The sequence below is a fragment of the Pleurodeles waltl genome, chromosome 12 (genome assembly GCF_031143425.1).
Source record: "Pleurodeles waltl isolate 20211129_DDA chromosome 12, aPleWal1.hap1.20221129, whole genome shotgun sequence".
NCBI lineage: Eukaryota > Metazoa > Chordata > Amphibia > Caudata > Salamandridae > Pleurodeles > Pleurodeles waltl.
The window spans coordinates 502042942-502062624 of NC_090451.1; the positions used below are offsets into that span (position 1 = coordinate 502042942).

The following is a 19683-nucleotide window of genomic DNA, read 5'->3' on the forward strand; positions in this document are numbered from 1 at the left end:
TCATAATTTGATGTAGGGTTTTCTTTTATTAGTCATGAACTGCACCTTGCTTGATAGCACCAGGATGCTCCCTTGGGAGGGACAGTTGCGCTCTACAAAATACTGTCATTCATTCATTCATTCAAATGGAGTAGTGTAGCCTGAAAGACTAACATTGTGAAAGCCTGAATTTAGCCAGCTTCTCAAACCTTCAATGGATAGGGAAGAAGAGAAATAGGGTGGTAATTAGTTCTGTTGGTAGGGTTGGTTCCAGTTTTGTTTAAAGTGTCAGCATTAATACGTGTTTCTAAATGGAAGGAAACTCAACATTGCTAAGATAGCTGTTGAACAGTTTAGTTTTGTTAAGTAGAGGTTCAGCAAGGAAGTAAAGCATTTGAAAAAATGTGGTTAGGGATCTGATACAAGCCAAATTTAACCTTGGCCATTGCCTTCTCTACTTCCAATATAGACAGAGGGATAAAGGATCCCAGTGTTGCTGCTGAGCCATGCTGGTGAGCTTACAAATTAGAGAGGGACTGTAACACGGAAGGCTAAGGTTCAGACCCTGAAAAGATGTTTATGTTTTTTTTCACTGAAAAAAATGTAGCTAAATCATCACAAAGCAGTAAAGATGCCGGAATCGATTAATCAACTACAGCTGGGTGTGCAGGCTCTTTAACTATTTTAAACAGTTTCTTGGATGGACTGCTGCTTTCCTCAATTCTCTTCTCAATTCTCTCAGCAAAAGATTGCCTCTGGCCTTCCTAAGTTGTTTATGATAGCCATTAAGAGCAATTTTGAAGAAGCCCCTATCTCCTTTAGTTTTTGGGAAGTACCATCACTTTTCCAACTGTCTTTTACAGACTTTCAGCTGCAGGGAGAACCTCTTGGCTGAGGCCAGGCATCTAGAAGAACAGCCAGGTTCCAGGGGGAACTTCAGTCAGTGGTTTTAGACAGAGCAAGGGTATTCACCCTCTCCCAAATTGGCTAGGTGGAATTTTTTCTCAAAATTGTGATTCAAGGTCTTCCAGCTTCTAAATTTAGCAGCAGGAGCCAAATGGCCTGTTGATGAGTGAATGGCAAACAATGCAGAAAAAAGTATAAGAAAAAGGTCTGAACAAATAATGGGATCTACAGAGATTATTCTGAGAGACTCTATATTAGAGAACAATAAATCAAGAGTGCGGCTGGCCGAATGAGTTTAAAATCTCCAAATCATTCTGAAGTTTAACAATAATTGGGTCTAGCAAATCCTCAGAGTGAAAATTAAAATCACTAACAAGTAAAAAATAATTGTATTTAATAACTACATGGTCCAGAAATTATAGTAATGTAGAACCCAGGAGTGAGATTTAGAACCCAGGAACCTATGGATCAACAAGACAGTATGGGACGACTCCTGGTGGCCCTCCGCCCTAGTATCACCCCCAACACCCGCCACCCACACACGCAACCTCAGCATCATCTTAGATTCTTCTCTCTCCATGACCCAGCAGATCAACTCTACCACTTCCTCCTGTTTCAACACCCTCCGCATGCTGCAAAAAACCTTTAAATGGATACCCATAGAAAACAGGAAGACCTTCACCCATGCACTCATCAGCAGCAGAGTAGACTACGGAAACGCCCTCTACGCTGGCACCACAGTCAAGCTTCAGCAGAAACTCCAGCGGATCCAGAATGCAGCCGCACGTCTCATCCTGAACCTCCCACGCCATGAACACATCTCTGCCCACCTTAGATCCCTTCACTGGCTACCCATCAGCAAAAGGATCATCTTCAAAGTCCTCATCCACACACACAAATCCCTCCACAACACTGGACCAGCCTTCCTCAACGAAAGAGTGAACTTCCACACTCCCACTCGTCTCCTCCGCTCTGCCGACCTCGCCCTCACCCTCGCCCTCGCCACAGCCCCCTGCATCCAATGCACCACCTCCGGAGGCAGATCCTTCTCCTACCTCGCCCCCAAGATCTGGAACTCCCTCCCCACCAACCTACGCAAGACCCAGGACCTCCTATTCTTCAGAAAACACCTCAAGACATGGCTTTTTGAACGCTAAAATGGCATCGCCCCCTGTTTTGTTCCCCCCCCCCTTCAGCGCCTTGGGACCCTTGTGGGTGAGTAGCACGCTTAATACATTTTTTGATTGATTGATTGATTGATGGATCAAAGCACCTTCAGTGTTATTGACCATGTCCAATGATAATTGAAAAAACATGATTTAATAATATTTTTGAAAGGTAATCGGTCACCTTACAGACCAAGGATTTTTCAAAATGCATTGCCACCCCACCTCTTATCAACTCAATTGTGTTTATGTTGTAGCCCTCAGGTACAGCAATTGCTAGTTCTGGATTAGTGGCACCAGCCAGCCATGTTTAAGTAATAGAAACTAAGTCAGGCTTTAAGATGGTGATTGTAGCTAAGACCTCTATACAGTGTCTGGACCAGTACTTCCCAAACCTTTCAAAACTGCAATTCCAATTTAACTTAATGGACATGAAGTAGGCAATTGTTTAATGTAGCTAAGACATCGTATGGCAGCACTCTTCCATTTACATATATCACATTTTCCATTGAAATGGACACTACGTTTACACATACATACATTTTACAGATAAAACTATATTGCACACAAATGATAATGTGTGGAAATTGGGTTTGAGTGAATATTTATCATCTGTGCTTCACCAAGTAAAGTGTTTTGATTGTTTTGATTCTATTACAATCTTTGTTTCCATCACACTTCCACATTACAAAAATGTGCTTCATTTTTGCTTCCTAACTTCTGAATGTGTACAGTTTATTTACAGGTGTTACAACAAACATGACATTCTATAGCCTTTCTTTTCACAACCCCTGTGCCCCAGCAGGACTGTCACACATTTCAGTTTATTTTTGTTTCTCTAACTGAAAAGTGAGAGGATTGTGTGAATACCAATCCCCATGTTACAAAACATAAGCAGCAATTTGTCAGAAGACATAGCCTGACATTTGACATCTGTCTTTAAAGCTCAGGAAATGTGACAAGTTAGTTAAATTTAAAGATATCTTTAATTATTGCTTGGAAGTTTGCGACTCACACTCACAGTTTGGGAAAGACTGGTCTAGGCAATTATCTGGCACTAAAATAGATGCACTTTAAATGAGGTATACTCGCTTTATGACCTACATGAGAGTGAAAAACCTTGCTGTCTTTTAGGGTGACAGCACCCCTGTGGGCTGGGGCACATTGGAATAGCAAGGATCAAAAACATTCCCCCATGTCTAGTGTCGAGCAGGCAAGCCCATCCACAGTTGGTACAAGAAAAAGGACCCACCATCTCCCCGGGAGAAGTGACACAGCAATTCCTAATGGTATTATGGTCAGACCACATTGACAGTAGTTGTTTGCAAGAATAAGAGATAATGGCCCTCATTCTGACCTTGGCGGAGGCCGCCCGCCAAAGTCCCGCCGTCAGGTTACCGTTCCGCGGTCGAAAGACCGCGGCGGTAATTCTGACTTTCCCGCTGGGCTGGCGGGCGGTCGCCTTCAGACCGCCAGCCAGCCCAGCGGGAAAGAGGCTTCCACGATGAAGCCGGCTCGGAATCGAGCCGGCGGAGTGGAAGCTGTGCGACGGGTGCAGTTGCACCCGTCGCGTATTTCACTGTCTGCGCAGCAGACAGTGAAATACATGTAGGGGCCCTCTTACGGGGGCCCCTGCAATGCCCATGCCAGTGGCATGGGCACTGCAGGGGCCCCCAGGGGCCCCGCGACCCCCCCCTACCGCCATCCGGATCTCGGCGGTCCGACCGCCGGGATCTGGATGGCGGTAGGGGGGGTCGGAATCCCCGCGGCGGTGCAGCAAGCTGCGCCGCCGCGGAGGATTCAATGGGGCCGCGGTACACTGGCGGGACCCCGCCAGTGGTGCCGGTCCGACCGCGGCTTTACTGCCGCGGTCGGAATCCCCATTGGAGCACCGCCGGCCTGTCGGCGGTGCTCCCGCGGTCCTCCGCCCTGGCGGTCAAAGACCGCCAGGGTCAGAATGACCACCAATATCAGCTGCACCTGCAGCTATACAACCAGGGGTCCCGGTGTTTGGTGTCATCCAGGTGCCAACAGGCGTTGATGGGCATGCATTTGGCACGCTGGCCGACATGCCTGCGGTGCAGAAATGCTGCACCCACATTTTATCCATGGCTGCAGTCCCACAGCTAGACCACAGCATGAGTTCCCAGCAAAAACCCTGACTAAATAAATCTGTACAGTCTACAAATAAGAATAATTCTTAAAAATGGAGGACAGTGCATTTTAAAATATCATTGGCTACAAACTCAGACTTATGTCCAGCCAGTGCCCGCATTTATATCTATGGATCTATGGTTGCAGTAGCAGTCCAACAGTGAAACCGCAGCGTGAGTTTCCAACAAAAAACACCCTCAAGATGGTTGCTGGCAGCAGAGAAGAGGCCTGAAGAAAAACATGTGCAGAGAAGGGATTGGGAACACCCACTCAATCTTGTGCACTTACCAATAGTTGGGTGCAGCTGCGGCCCGTCCTTTAGGGCAGAGGGGCCACGCCCCCCCACCCTTTGCCCCTCATGAAGAGTGTCTGTCAGGCTGAGCAAAGGTCAGCCTGACAGATATTCTTCATGTTCAGATCAGGCAGCCAGGACCAAGACATGCGTGATTTGCACAAACTCCTGGCTGCCTGAGCTGAACTTTGCTGGGCTGAAGAGGTCACAGCTCCTAAGGGCGTGACCGCCTCAGCTCAGCAAAGGTGCCTTGAGGCCCTTCCCCTCGGTGATGAGGGGAAGCGTCACCCATTGACTTCGACCTGGGCGCTTCAGGTTTAAGCCCTGAAGCGGCCATTGCGTGTCAATCAGTGACCCCTCGTCACAGAGTGGGGAGGGGTCAGAAGTCTCACTGACCCCATTCCACTCTGTGGTGAAGTTGGGACTCCTGCCTTCCCTCATTGACTGACCTAAGGTCAGCCAGAGAGGGAAGGCAGCAGTCCCAATCCTCCTGGGACCTCTGAGCTGAAGGTAAGTGTGTGTGTGTTAAATGAATGTTTGGTGCCTGCGTGTATGTTTAAAAATGTGTATGAGTGTTGTGAATGGATGTGCGTGAATGAATGAGTGTGCTTCCCGCCCGTCCTCCTCCCTCCTAAAATTAGCGGCCGTCACTGGTTGGGTGCAACACCAAAAAATCAATTAAAAATGCAGGTAAAGTGCAAATGCATGTCCAACTTCATCAGCAGCAGTCAGATACACAACAATATTGAAGCAAGCAAGCTAAATGAATAAATACAAATATATAAAAGTGTAATTCTTTTCCCTCTAGGCTACAGGCTAGGAGTGATGGGCCACCATCATCCAAGCATGAAAGCCCCCATAGTCGTAGACTCCTGCAGTGCAGCTCTGGTTTGCAGATTTTTGCATCTGCCCAGATGAGAAATCGCAGAAGCATTGCGGATCACTGTGTTTTTTAAATTGTTTGTATCTAAATGTAGCGCCTAATTTTGAATTCACAGTCATATTTTATTTTCTGCCTACCATGGCCAGACCATACTGTTACCTCAGCATAAACAAGCACAGCCAATAGGTTTCACCCATGCCAGACCTATTTGTATTCTCAGTGCCTTTAAAAGATGTTACACAGCAACACAAGATGCTGTGTAACATAGGGGCGGAGTCAAGATGGCGGCAAGAGCGGACGTTTGAATCGAAGCTCCGCAGAGGCCCCGGGGAAAAAAATATCCTAATGCGGTGACGGCCAAGACACGAGACGCAGAAACACCTAAATAATCTGCGGGGGTGCGGCTGGTGCCTCCGTAATCGATAGCCGCGCCCGAGACAACGGAGGTAGAGGAGCCGCTGTTCGGGCCTGGAGGGCTCTGTAGTTCGGGCCCTCCAGCGAGGGGAGCAACCACGCGGGCGATGGCGCTGGGAACTGGGTGCCGGAAGAGCTGCCGGACCAGCGACAGTGGCGCAGGTGACCGCGCCCGGAACTAGGTGCCGGCGGCGGCGAAACAGACGCTCACCTTGGGCCCCGAATGCAGAGCACGACTTGGACGATCGTGTCGGCCCTAGATGACATCAACGGACCTGAGGACGGGAAGACCCCGCAGAGGCCCCGAAGAGATATACCCTGATATAGCGACAGCTGGGATCTGAGATGTGGAGGCACTTGGAAAGGACGGCAGGGATACAACTGGTGTCTCACCGATCGGCAGGTGTGCCTGAGATGGCAGAGAAAGAAAGGTCGCTGCTGTGGCCCCGGGAGCTCTGGAGTCTGGGTCCCCCCAGAACACGCCAGATTGACGAGGGAAGCAACCACGCAGGCGATCACACCGGGAACTGGGTCCCGGAGTGCTGCCGGACCAACGACGTTGAAACAGACACTCACCTTGGACCCCGAACATGGAGCACGACTCGGATGACTGTGCCGACCCTTGATGATATCGGCGGACCTGAGGACTAAAAGACCCCGTCGGCCGATAGATATTTGGAACGTGGCCTCGTGGGGGGCCCTGGTGCTAAGAAACAAACGGCCACACTCACAGTGACAAAGAGGGAAGGGTGACGGAGACCTGAGAGGTTCTGGAGATCGAGCCTCTCCCATAAGACATTGGATCGACGGAGGCAAGCACTGGAGATAGCTGGATTCGCAATGATGAGGTGGATGCTCGCCTGAGAGCTGAATTGACTCGCAGCTGTGAGCTGTGATCGGCGGCCCATAACATAAACTATTGTCAATAGGGCGGGAGCCGTTCGTTGATGCGTACCAATATCGAGCGGAACCAAACTTGAACGCACCTAAGGCACTGTATACAAGTTGGGTGAACTATGTTGGAAGACCCCCCCCCCTATAAACCAGAGGAATCCCTGCGTGCATGACCTCAACCACAAGAAATACCTAAATGGTGGGTCCTGATCCATAGAGGGGATGGCAAACGAAGGCCTAGACTGATAGTGAAATACTCAGTTTAAGATTAACAGCGGCCTAGCAAGAATCGCTGGACACCCTCTGAAAGACCTCCTTGTCACTACCACGGGGAGATACAGAGTCCTAAAACCCAGAAATTATGGGCAAAATCAAGGGTTCCAAAAATGCTGGATCTGATCCAGACCAATCATTGAAAGAGGGAGGAGCACTAGAAACCCTTTCGCAATTGGATGCTACGCTTAAATCACACTCCACTAAATTTGACAAAGTCCTTCAAGCTATCCTAGACACAAAAACGTCACTGAAAAACTAGGATTGACACAATAGCCACAGAGGCGAAAGGAACTTCCACCCTCGCTAAATGAGGCCCTTATCGTAGTACTTCCTAAACCTGGTAAAGACCCTCTGGAAGTGGGCTCATACCGACCCCTATCTATGCTCAATATAGACTATAAGATCCTAAGCAAAACACTAGCAAATATATTATTACCACTGCTCCCCACCTTGATTCACCCTGACCAGAGTTGTTTTGTACCAAACAGAGATACTTATTATAACACCAGACGGCTATGCCACATAATAGATGCGGTATCTAAAGACAATGGACACCCACTGGCGGTGTCTTTGGATTTTGAAAAGGCATTTGATACGGTAGGGTGGGCTTACTTGATGTGGACGCTGAGACGCTTTGGGCTAGGTCCCTGATTTCTACAGTGGATACAGCTGCTCTATACTGCTCCCCAGGCAAGAGTCTGTACTGGTCATCAAGTATCTAGCTCTTTTCCTATCCAGAGATGGACGCGTCAGGGTTGCTCGTTGTCCCCATTACTCTTTGCCCTGGCCATGGAGCCTCTAGCGACACGCCTCTGGGTGAAAGACCTTGAATGGGGATTGAGGGTAGATGGACGATGGCATATTGCGTCTCTCTATGCAGACGACGTATTAATCTATCTCCGGGAACCTAGCAGTGCCCTCCCTGGATTGTTCATACTGTTGGAGCAATTTAGTGAAGTGTCGGGCCTTAAAGTAAATTAGTTTAGTTTAGTTTTATGGACTTATAAAGCGTGTAGTTAGCCTAAGGCATCCCAGCGCTAACATAACATGACTACTACCAGGGACAAGGAAGATCCAGAGAAATTAGCTACAAAAAAGGATAGTTTTTAGTTTCTTCCTAAAGAGCCGCTCTGAGGGTTCATGACGGAGCTCAGAGGGAAGAGCATTCCAAAGGCGGGCAGCCTTGATGGAAAAGGAGTTGGCTCCCCAGGCTCTCTTAAACCGAGAGATATTAACATGTCGGAAGGAAGAAGATCTCAGACTTCTGGAGGGGGCGTAGATAAGGATCAGTTTTCTAAAGAACATCGGACCCTTGTCATGGAGAGCCCGGTGAACAATGCACAGGGCTTTAAAATGAATGCGCTGCTTGATAGGAAGCCACTGGAGTATTGAAAAAGCCGGCTTCGCAGACACATATCTGGGAAGATCAGTGAGAAGCCTGGCTGCTGCGTTCTGCACCGTCTGCAACTTCTTTATCACATAAGCCGGGGAACTGAGAAACAGAGAGTTCCCGTAGTCAAGGCGGGAAAGAATCAGGATTTGAACAAGGATTCTTCTGGCCGTGGAAGGTAGAAGGTTAAAAATCTTCCTAAGGACTCTTAAGAGGCCAAAACATGTAGAAGAGACTTTGTTAGCTTGAAAATCCATAGTCAAGCGAGAGTCCAACCAAAAGCCAAGGCTTTTTACCTGAGCTTTGGGAGGAGGAAGATTGTTAAAAGCTTCTGAGTACGATGAGAGGGGGGAGGCTGGGGAACCATTGCCTAAGACAATAACTTCAGATCTTCCATCATTAAATTTAAGTTTAGATTGAATCATCCAGTCTCCAATATCCTTCATACAACAAAAAAGATTGGCCGCGGAAGAGTCCCCAGAGCTAGATAGCGATACCACAAGCTGGGTATCGTCGGCATAGGTGACCAAGGAAAAGTTATAAGGAACAATCACTTTAGCCAGTGGGGATAGATAAACGTTGAAAAGAGTCGGACTCAGGGAGGAGCCCTGAGGGACTCTACAAGTCAATGGAAAAATCTCAGAGAAAAAGGCTCGATCCAAAACTTGAAAATATCTTCCTTTAAGAAAGGCAGAGAGCCAGGACAGGGCTAAACCTCCTATCCCTAATTCAAAGAGCCTGCAGCAGAGAAGATTGTGGTCCACCGTATCAAAAGCTGCGCTAAGATCAAGTAGAATGATGGCTACGTAAGCCCCTTGATCCAAAAGTTGACGGCTGACTCAGTCACCGTAAGGAAAGCTGACTCCGTACTATGATGAGCTCTAAAGCCCATTTGAGTAGGGTGGAGGAGCTCATGGCTCCTCTCCAGGTAACTGGTTAATTGATAGTTAACGTGTTTCTCCAGGATTTTTGCCGAGATGGGAAGAAGAGCAATAGGTCTGTAACTCTCCAGAAGAAAAAGGATCCAGCTTGGGCTTTTTTAGAAGAGGCTTAATAATGGCGTGCTTGAAGGATGGAGGGAGAGAACCTGAAGATAAGGAGTGATTCAATATTTTTGTGAGAGGAGGGACAATAATATCTGAAACCCGCGAAAGAATGGCTGGGGGAGCGGGGTCAAGGGGAGAGCCCGATTTAATTTTGAGGAGGAAATTGGCTGTTACGGCATCCGTAAGAGGTGCAAAAGCAGTCAATGAAATCCCAGAAAAAGCGGAGTCCATAGCTTGATCTTCTAAGGACTCCTGGGGAAGGGAGGAAGAGAACCCAGAATATATCTTGATGACTTTATCATGGAAATAAGATCCCAAACGATTGCTGTATTCAATGGAGGCCTCTGTGGGTGGGGCTGGCATAGGGGTTAGGGTGAGTTCTTTAAAGATCTGAAAAATTTCCTTCTGTGAGCAGGAAGAATTTTCTATTTTAGTGCCATAGTAGGTGGACTGGGTGGCTTTAATATTTTGGTGATAAAGTCTGATGGATTGCCTATAAACTTCTCTGGCAGAGGGGCTGTAGTTCTTTCTCCAGATTCTTTCTAGTTTTTTGCATTTCTTTCTCAATTCTAATAAGAAAGGAGAAATTGGGGTAAGTCCTGTGCGTTCCCCCTGCGTGAGACCGGTGACACACTAAGACAGTCGACTGACGGTGAGTGCTTGGTATGGGCCACAGGAACTTTCCTTTACCTAGGGATAGATGTGTACAGCTCAGAGATAGACCTGGTAGAAGGCAACTATAACAGAGCATTGACTTCAATTCGTAGGTCGCTACCCTTTTGGACGAGGTTGCCCCTCTCCCCTATGGGTAGAGCAGCTATTATCAAAATGCTGATACTCCCTAGATTACTTTATTTGTTCCTAGCACTGACGATCCCACCTGGAAAGGCCTTCTTCCAAGCTGCACGTAGTACATTAATAACACTCATATGGGGCTCAGGACGCAAGAGGATATCCCTAGACGCGCTGCAATATCCATTGCTTGAAGGCAGTATGGCGATCCCAGACATAGAGCGATATTATGTAGCAGCACAACTGCAATGGATAATGTCCTGGCTAACTGGGAACCAGACTATGGAAGGAGCTATGGTGCAATACACTACAGGGGAAGGAGGGGCACTCAGATGGCTTCTTGCACAAGACAGACACAAGGAAGATTCCAGATTGCTACTGCGTACGGCAGGGGCAACCTGGACTCGATATATTCATCGGAGACGACAACCAGTACCCTACTCTCCCAAACTCCCACTATGGGAAATACCTCAGATACGAGATCTTGCTCAGATACATGACTTTTGTACATGGAAAGAAGGTAGGCTACTACACGCAGGTGAGCTATACGGGGAAGGGCGACTACGCTCATTCACAGACTTAAGCGCAACATTTAAATTAGACCCTGGACAGTTTCTTGCTCACGTGGCCCTGCATGGGGTCGTGGGTGGAATCTGGCAGACGGGCCCCCTGGAACCCAGAATACACCACGGACTCCATTATATTTTAACACGGGGACAGGAACGAAGGGCAGTCTCTAATATATATGTACTATTAAGGGAGACTCAGGACATACCGCATCCCCGTAGTAAGGCTTGGTAGGAAGCTGGGTTAGGAATTGATTTAACAAGCCACCAGTGGAATATGTGTCACGCCATACTAGACTGAAATACACGCAGCTCAACTATATCCACCAAACATACTTGACCCCCCACCGTTTACATAGTATATTTCCAGACACCTCTCCGGCATGCCCGAAATGTGGTCAAGAGGACGCCAACCTCCTACACACGACATGGGAATGCCCAGAGATACGCAGCACTTGGACCCATATTGCGCAACATGTATCAGATATTATAGACATAAATCTCACATTATACCCACTCCTTTGCCTGCTAGGGATAACCAAAAGGAACAAACGGACCAAATGCCATATGAAGTTTGTAGACCTCGCCTTTGCGCTGTTAAAATGTCTTATTGCTATGTCATGGAAGGCATCCCGACCTCCTGATGTACAGGACTGGCTACGAACGGTGTTTCGCTGGGCCACGGCGGAGGCTAGCACAATGGAACGGGATAGAAGTACCCATGGTGGAAGAGGCGAGGTAACACTTTGGGACACCTACCTAGGGAAACTGGAAGACAAACTGACCTCACAGAAGGCCGGGATCATTGAAGCGGCTAAAAAATCCCAGCCAGTAATAGATACGCCATCACATCCACTGCCACTAAATAGAAGGCCCCTACAATCAATAATATGCAGACATCCCCTTTAATCTCTACTCCCGTCATCTGGGCATCAGATAGTGTTGTGGCGGGGCTTCCAATAACATCTGGGGACCACGCCACGACACTGGTTCTCGGGTGCCCGAACTGCCTACAGTAGTTACATTCTGAAGCCAATTTCAAAATGTAGACCCTGAATTACCAGTTATCCTCTCTCCCCCCCGGCCTCTGATGAACACCTCTAGAAATAAGAAATGCAATTTTACTGAAGAACTAGATAGGAACACCTTCTGGCCCGACCCACATGCGGCAGGCACGTCTTAAAGTTTTTGTTTTTTTCTTAAAATTTCATAGTCTCCGTTCTTCCCCTTTTATCACCCGGTTGGGTCCTCTTGACCCCACACTCCCTGCATAAGGGCCTAATGTAGGTGAAATCGCAGACTGCATGGTGAATGAAAATAACAGACTGGGCCCATTGGAGTACGGCTGGACTCACCAATAAGCGATGATTTATACCTCAAATATAGTACAGGCCCGCCACCCCATCAAAGATATGTAAGCGACAGCAGTTGAATGTGGTGCCATGCTCGCATGGATATATGATGACATTTATCTTGCTACAGTTGAGAAATTGTATCTTACTGTTCCCTTTTGATTTTCTCCTTTGCACTGATGCAATGATACTGACTTGTAACCCTATGTTATTTGAAACTAATAAAAATATTTTTTTTTTTTTAAAAAGCTGCTGTGTTACATAGTTTAAAGTACGTAAAAACAAAACGGTATGGCATGGCCAGCATTGACCCCGCCATTTGTTTTTATTTACTTTGAGCCATGTTATACAGCAGCTCTTGCTTCTGTGCAACATGTTTAAATGAGGGGGCACATTAAAGGGCGACCTTTATAGGTCCTGGAGCATGCATGCAGTTCAGCTTCTGGGCAGTGGGAGTGGTGCGACCGCACCGGCTGCTGACCTGGATTGGGGGGCGCTGACCTCAGGGGTGCTTTGTGTTTAGCAATGACTTACGGACCCTGCGATTAAAAGCACCTGCTGAAACGTTCCTTGTGCATCCAGCCTTCAGGAAGCCATTAAAATGTCAAGCTCTTGTGATTAATGTTCCTGCTAGAGAGAGAGATCGGAGTTTTATCTAGTGGAAGCTTTGACTCGCCATAAAGTAGCGCAGAAGGTTAATATGCCTGCTGCATATGTGGATAGCTGAGTGGATTAGTAAAGACAGCCTTTACAAGTGCTTTGAAACAAATGAAATGTATGTGAAAGGGGGGCAGTGGAGAGATGAGGGGGCACATTTGCTGGGTGGTAGTGAGGGAATCCAAGGAGGTAGTCATGGGGTGGGGGGCACCAAAAAACACTGTCGCACAGGATGCCAGCAGCGCTAAAGCCTGCCCTGCATGCATGCAATCAGTTGCGAGCATTTTCCAGTATCCAGTGGCGCATGTGGCTAGCACATATACCTTTCAGTGAATGTGAGGGGTGCATAGAGCAGGAAATTTTGACTGACTAATATAATTAAATGTGAAAGCAAAGAATGCGGTGGAGCCAAGACGTGTACAAGATCAAACAACAAAAGGTTAGAGCCGAAACTCAAAGAAGGACCTCGGAATTCAGTTCCTCTACCAGAAAAGCATGTCCTCTAGCAGCACTGGGTGAAGGGCGGTGTTTCCGGCCAGACCACCACTCCTGCTGATATTATGAATAACATTAAACTCTGCAGTGTCAGCTCGTTTCTCCGTTCTCCTGGTCTGCTGAATTGCACCTCCTTCCCAATCTAACTTTCTGCCCATGTCTGTTTATGACCCTCCCATTGTCTGTAATTGCCACCATATTGCGGTTCACCTTGCTACCAATTAGTGCACTCTTGGAGAGACCGATAGCCGCGTTGGCACAGTTATCAAAGCTTGAGCCCAGGGCTTCTAAATGGCCATGCTGCCGCCTTCCCAGCCACTTCCGTCGTAGAGCTCCAGGGGCCATTGGGCCATCGGGCCATCCAGAAGCCTGTTTCCCCACCAGGTTTCCAGCTTTTTCCTTGGGTATCTGGAGACACTACACAAGCACTATCTGACGGAGATGATTTCAGGATGCATTTCACACGAACACACAGACTATTTAAAATATAAGGCTGCCCCTGCTGCAGTAATATACAAGTATGTTACTCAGGAATCTGAAATCAAACCATTTATACTTGCAGCTCACAGAAACAATCACCTGGTTTAATAATGAAACCAACAATACATGCATAATTAAAATTCCACGTAGCCGATCATGAACAAAACGTTTTGATTGAAGGAGCTACGCTTACCAGATAAGATCAGAATTAAACACCACAACGTTGAGCTGCTACAGTAGCGGCTGTTTGTCTCCTGTACTTCAAGAAGCACGATGTGCGGCTGCACTATCTGTTGGTGCAGTTGTGTGTACGGGTTACACTCATGCATGCGCAGAGTGACTTACCTCGCTAGATATTAATCATTATGGTCCCCCCTAGAACGCTGATTTTCTGGAGATTTCAGAAGGAATGATTAGAGGCACTCTGGTGGATGCTGACTGAGGCATCTTTGATTCTGAGTTGCTTCTAATACACTTATACTGACTAGTTGACTAGGTCCCATCAGAGGAGCTTCTCCAGGCTCTAGCTTTGACATCTTGGTCATGCATTCCTGGGAGTGGCAGGTGGAGGGGTGGTAGGTGAAAACAAGGTGGAGGGCGGGTTAAAATGCACGTTTGGCAGACAGGAGGGCCAGAGGGTGCATGGTAGGTGGTGTACAGTGAGGGGGGTAGGGCGGAAAGGAAAGCAATATGACGGGGTGGGGCTGGGAGGTTTGGGCTAACAGGGGTGGAAGAAGAAAGTCAGGAAAAGCATAGACAGCAGGCTTCGGCGAACAGACTATAGACACATATATTCATAGAGAGTGCCTTTGTTAAGATAAAAAAGTACCTTGGAGAAGAATGTGGTGAGTGGAAGGACACTGGCTACCGTAAGAAGTACATGGTCCAAAGTCCACAGCATGGACGAAGTCTCTAACCCCAGAATAAGGAAGCCGAGGCCTGGAGGAGTGCTGACCAATCGGGAGAACGGAAAGGAGACCCATGTGGGAGCCAGCCAATGGTAAGTAAACAGCTGCTAACCAACAGGATGCAAGGAAATGAAACCTGCATGGGAGCTAGCCAAAGGTAACTATAGTGACATGTGAGCCACCCAATAGTAAGTAGAGGTAATGGACGGGCTCTAAGCCTCTTTTAAGATTTTTATTTAATATAATAGATTTTGCCATAGCGCAAGCGCTGTGCAGGTGAAACCTAAAAAGGGGGAAATAGGAGAAAGTATTACGAAGCCTTACGATCTCCCAGTATACACATATATAGATCAACCAATATAAGGTAATTCTCTAACCATTTAATAAGGGTAATAATGGCTTATGTGTCCTATCATTCGGTCTATATGTTACGGCCCGGTCGAGTTGCCCTCATGGGTCATGTGGCTTTTGTCAGGAACACAATGTCCCTAAACGATATATAGGGGAATCTGCTGATAATTCCATAGTTTATTGTTGAAGGTTATTTCAAAACACATGCACACACTCATGCAAACTCACTGTTGTGGGGGAATTCCTTCTTCACCTGTTCATTGCAGGGTAGAAAGAGTAAAACAGGTAAAATCATTAAAACAATTCATATCGATGTGATTCATACTTGTGGAGCACTGCACACATATAAAACACTGCACATCGTGGTGGATGTGAGAGTGAGAAAATGCAGGCTACATACTACACAGAAGGCCAAACAGACAATCCTTTCTACACATCATGATCAGCAGCAGACATTTTTTGTTTACTTTTACTTTAATTGTGCTCAATCGTTGTGTTTTTCACACAGTGTGGGACTACAGAGCCGGTCCCACCACACACCCTTTGGGGCTAACATATACCCTGAGTGAGGTTAAGACTGCCTATATGAACAATCCATGCCTGAATACTGAACAAACTACATGCCTGATTTAGATCTCGGCTGAGGGGTTACTCCGTCGCAACAGTGACGGATATACCGTCGTCTGAAATCTAAATAGCACAGAAAACAATGGTATTTAAATTTCAGCGGACGGGATATCCGTTACCGTTGTGACGGAGTAACCCCTCGGCCAAGATCTAAATCAGGCCTTCTGTGTTCTATTCTCTGCTTATCCTTCTGTGTATTTTTGTACTCTTGCGTCCACCATTTGGCAGAGGCATGTTTATGTACGTTCCATGGTAGCACACACATGTAAGTGCTACATGATTGCACACACATGTAAAAGTTTATGAGTATTGTTCTGCTTTGTGGACAAGCCTGAAAGAGCCAACTCGTGCACCTAACTCTAAAAATTCAAATGCTACTATACCATTTTACTGTTCTACTCTTCAAATTCAAAAGACCACGTGGTAAATTTCCACCAATCCTGATCGGATTTTGCATTTACAAACCTCTTTTCTGTGCATCTATTTCCAACTTGGAAGCTGCAAAGCACTACTCTTCCAGAATGTTATGTCGTTTTTTCTAGCCTGTTACCCACCAGTAGTGAAGGCCTAATGTAGATCTCTGTCACACTTGTATGACCAAGGGCCATTGAATTTCTATACGACCTGACATTTTGAGGGTCGAATTACCAGATTTTGCAAAGAACTTTGGCATTTTTCCTTACCCTGACATCCTAAACAGAACAGGAATCTCTCATCCAAAAGAAAAGCAAAGCCTAGCAGGCCTACTTTTTGTGCTGTTAACACTCAATGTACATCACCGTACCATACATGTCTAATTCATGACTTCAGTGCTCAGTTGACGCAGATATTATGTAACGGATGAAATAATAACATGTTCATAGTGGGCTCAGAATACTTCTGATTTTCGTACCACCCACGTCACGGCTGTCGGTTGGCGCAGTTTGAATGTGGGCTATTTCAGCCTTTTTCTCTTCAATAGCTTCCTCCCATTCCTTTCTCCTCCAGGACTCCCTAATCTTGGAACCAGAGTACGTGGCGTACTCAGCAGCAGGCATCTGCTTTATAAAAGCTTCTCTATTATTGCCCTTTCTGTGCTTATTTGCATCTTGTTAGCTTTAGTGCTACTGAGTGCATGTATACCCAGAAGAATGAATTATGTGTATGAAGGTATCATTATGTGTCTGTTTATGGGAAGCCATATATAAATAAGCATATCAAACATGAATAGTGCCTTTTAATATTGCTCCAGGGACTAATGGAACCTTCAGGTGACATTTACTCTTTCAGGCTTACCCACTTGTTCTATTTAGAGCAGCAGATGTGTAGAGGCAAATAAGTCAGTCATCTACATGCCCAGATGATCAAATTGTGTGATATTGGGCAAGTCGTGTTCAATAGTGCCTCATTGCCTTCGTCTGCAAAAAAATAAGATCTCTTAGAAATAGTATAATCCGTGGTGATAAGTGGTGACACTTTCTTTTTTTTTAACCAAATACTTTGCTCTAATGAAAACCCAAACTTTGGCAAACTTAGAGAATTTAAGCCTCAGACTACAGGTTGTTTGTGGCATTTCATTATCATGAATGTGTACAACAGGAAAGGACAGTGACTTTCACAAGCTGTTCTGAATAAAAGTATATTCATTCAAGGTTAAACCTTGCTGTCTCAGGAAACCTCTCACACAAAGTAACCACTTTTGTTCCATGACCAGGTCTCAGATTTATGAAAGCTTTGTCGAATGTGTTTTGTGGCAAATGTTTCTCTTGAATAAATGTGTATTGCTTGAAGCTACTTGAACCAGGCACAACTGTAGTGATGTATGAAATCAATTGTTCAGAACCCTATAAAAGTGTGTTTTCTTGATGTAGAAGGACATCCTTTCCCATTCACCTTGGGAGACAAATCCATGCAATCATTTCCCCAACTATAATCTGTATTTTGATGATTTTAACTTTACTGAGTTCTTAATTGATTCTGTACCTTAACTGAGCTTTGCACTCTGTGTTATTGACTAATTAATTCTGACTATGCTCCTTGATTTATGTCTGACAGAAATTCTGAAGTAAAACTTCAAGGTTAACACTTCCCTGTCTGTCATTTTTGTATGATCAGATGGGTTCTACGTATTGGTCCTTGAAATTGACATTTGGAATGCTAATATTGTGAGAGGCCCAGCAGGGAGCAAAAAAAAAATCTACATTTGGATTCCACCGCTCCTGATCCATCAGCCTTCTACAGGACAAGAGCAGTGGTTGTGCACCGTCATAAGTTTTGTATTAAGAAAGCTTGTCATTTTTTTCTTAATAGGAGTAACTGTTTCTCAGGCTCAGCAATGGAAAATAGGAGGATCACATCAGTTCCTGGGTCTGGCAGACCCTGGAAAATATGAATTTTTCTTGGTGTCATTATCCAACACCGGGACACACTTTTAAAGCACCTGCACACTGTCTCCTTTATGTTTGTTGTACAAACCTGCAGGCAGCCAAGGGGCTTTCCTATTTTCACTTCCAGGCATGTACAGAGGAGAAAGACCTGATTTAAATGCCCACCAGCCTTTTTGTGTTCGGGTAGCATCCTGGCTGAAAGCCATCTGGAGTTTAACATCACACCAATGCAATGGATGGAAACAAAGGCATACAGCACATCACTTCACAAGCACTGCAGAGAAGCTATAACTTGGAGGCAGGTTTTTGACTATGTTCAACCCTCTCTACCTGTATGCCAGAGATGTGCAAGCACTTTAAGAATGCATGATTTATCTGTACGTATGAGTAATTACACTAATAATAATTTCAATGGCACCTATTAATTTATTTTTTATTTAAATCTTATAGAGCGTTGCTCATCCCATTGTAGAGTGTCAGAGCTCTTTACATCACACACAGAGGCACAATCATTCATACCAGTGTTTAAATAAATGTACAGGGAATGTTAATTAGAACAATGAGGGTTATAAGTGTTGGAATCACATATCATCCATACTTGTACCTATTATATGTTTAGAGTGAATGTTTGGGAGAAACACAAACTTAGGATATAAAACATAATGCAGTGATTGTAGTTGTCTGTACTAACAAGACTTTATTACTTCCCAGATGCGTCCTTCTTTACACTCTTAGAGTAACTACAGAGTAAGAAAAAATAAAGATCTAAACCCATGGCATACAGTTTACATATAGCTCCTTGATGCTGGTAAATAGATCACTTAGCAGGACTGCAACTTGTGAACAGGAAGTAACAAAATGTTCTCAGTGTCAAAAGCAGCAGCCCACTTATCTACCCATGTAAAATACAAATATGTGATATGCATGTTGCACAATGTGCTTTGCAGCAGGCACAATAACACTCTATGCTACTTTATGAGTCAAAACTGTGATTGAACAAAACACAGAATACTCCAAGAACTACATGAACCACTAATTATCTTACCTCTATTATGTCCAATCACAATTGCTGGGCATACAAAGATCCCTGCAGCAGGTGCCTTAACCCAGTAAGCAGTTTTAAAATGCAGCATCTTTGTGACCAATTAAGTAACCCAAAACAGATTTACTGTCACATTTGTCCCTCTTGCCCAGTGTTTTACAGCAGTTTTTTGCTTTAGATAAATGTATTGGTTGACTTTCAGGCTCTGCTTTTCAAGCTAAGCCCCTGGTGACTCCACCCTATTTCCTCTGCCACATCCTGATCCCCAGTTTATGAGTTCCAGGATTAATTTTCTTCGAATTCCAGCCTTTTCTACAACACCCAGTACATTTGCTCCATGGTCCTACGGCAGTGCAAGATTCCTTCACTAACAGAAGAGGTATCTCCAACTGAGTAAACTTAACTCACATATAAGCAGACACATGCAAGAGAAGTGCAAGTTTTCCCACAACCTAACATATATATCACTGGCTCCAGTCATGCAAGCTTCTGTTGCACACAAAGAAGAGAGTGGGTGGCAGTTAAATTATTCCCGAGAATGCACAGACACCTGAAACACACCTTCCTCTCACACAAAGGACAGGTGCAGCACAGGCCACACATAGGTAACATTTCCTCATTCTATGCACCACAGGGAGCATTAACAC

General features: G+C 45.8%; 1 protein-coding gene across 1 annotated transcript in view; it reads left to right on the forward strand.

Moving 5' to 3' along the window:
• SMPD3 (sphingomyelin phosphodiesterase 3) overlaps positions 1–19683 on the forward strand; it is a 1015604-nt gene that overhangs the window by 856474 nt on the left and 139447 nt on the right. The window lies entirely within an intron of this gene.